Source organism: Cajanus cajan, chromosome 8 (assembly GCF_000230855.2).
Source record: "Cajanus cajan strain Asha chromosome 8, NIPB_CcT2T_4, whole genome shotgun sequence".
NCBI lineage: Eukaryota > Viridiplantae > Streptophyta > Magnoliopsida > Fabales > Fabaceae > Cajanus > Cajanus cajan.
Genome location: NC_138524.1, coordinates 26,511,066 through 26,512,611, shown reverse-complemented (window position 1 = coordinate 26,512,611; position 1,546 = coordinate 26,511,066). Strand labels below are relative to the sequence as shown.

At 36.7% G+C, this 1,546-nt stretch overlaps 1 pseudogene; it reads right to left on the bottom strand.

Annotated features, from left to right (window-relative positions):
- Positions 1-503: 503 nt before the first annotated feature.
- LOC145950363 (secreted RxLR effector protein 161 pseudogene) lies at positions 504-1,088 on the bottom strand (annotated as a pseudogene).
- Positions 1,089-1,546: the final 458 nt, after the last annotated feature.

Here is a 1,546-nt window from a genome sequence, read left to right as displayed (position 1 = left end):
GGAATTCCGAACACAAATCTAAAAATTGCAAAAGAAATTTAATGACAGTTGAGGACCTAGAATTTGGAATTTAAACTGTTTCAAGAACAAAACTAAGGGCGTGTTTGGATAAAGGAGAAAATGTTACGTGGTGGAGTCATTTCATGGCGACACTCTGAGAGATGATAACTGATAATTTGATAAGAGAATAACGGAGGCTTGCTGCGTGCCAAATTCATCGCTAGTTAGTGTAGAATTAAAAAAAAAACTGATAGAGGAGAAGGTGAAATTTCTCTATTTTATTTCACTGTATAATCAAACAATACAATGATATATATATAGACTGATATTTGTCCTTCAAAAGTTCAAAAGCTTAAAATTCTATTAACAACCTAAAATCAAAATCCATTATTGTTAATAACTATTGACTCTTGACCTTTTATTTGAATTAAATAAGAAACTGCTAAATTAAAATCATTAAAAACTCACATTTAAGTTTATTTCAACAAAACTCCCACGTAAACTTAAATGCTTCTGCCATCCTTCATGCCAATCAATTTCTTGCAGTTGTTGAAAAGTACTGTCGGTAGCGGTTTTGTGAAGATATCTGCGACTTGGTCTCGACTTGCCACGTGCACTAATTCCACATTTCCTTCCTTCACATGATCTCGGATGAAGTGAAAGCGAACATCAATGTGTTTGCTTCTCTCATGATTTACTGGGTTCTTTGCCAATTCAATTGCTGATTTATTGTCAACTCGTATCATAATCGCACCAATTTGTTGTTGCTCCAATTTACCCAACAGATTTCTAAGCCATATTGCATGACATACACACCAAGACGCTGCCACATATTCAGCTTCACATGTCGAGAGTGTTACGATTGGTTGCTTTTTTGAAAGCCAAGTAAAAGTTGTGTCTCCTATAAAGAACACATATCCCGACGTACTTTTTCGATCGTTTAAGTCTCTACACCAGTCACTGTCAGAATACCCAATCAACTTGTAATCTTTCGCACTTGAATAGAATAAACCGAGTGATACCGTTCCTTGAATATACCATAGAATTCGCTTCAATGCCTTCCAATGTGAATAAACAGGCTCCTCCATGAATCGACTTACAATGCCAACACTTAATGAAAGATCTGGTCTTGTGAAACTTCGATATTTGCTCGCATCGACTCGATCTCCTCCATCAAATTTTGAGAGTTTTGCACCCGGTTCCATTGGTGTTGATACTGGATTGCAATATGTCATCTTGTATTTTTCCAAAATCTCGTTTGCATATGTCTCCTGACACAAAAATCCCCGTCTCTCCTTGTCTTACCTCTAGACCAAGAAAAAACTTCATCAAACCCAAATCTGTCATCTCGAATTCCCGTGCCATTGTGCTCTTAAACTCTTGTACCATCTCATCATTGTTCCCCATGAAAATGAGGTCATCAACATAAAGAGCTACAAATAACATATTAACTCCACTCTTTTTCACATAAAGGGCATGTTCATAGGGACATTGTTCAAACTTGTTCTCCTTGAAGTATGTATCAATGCGAGTATTCCATGCCCGC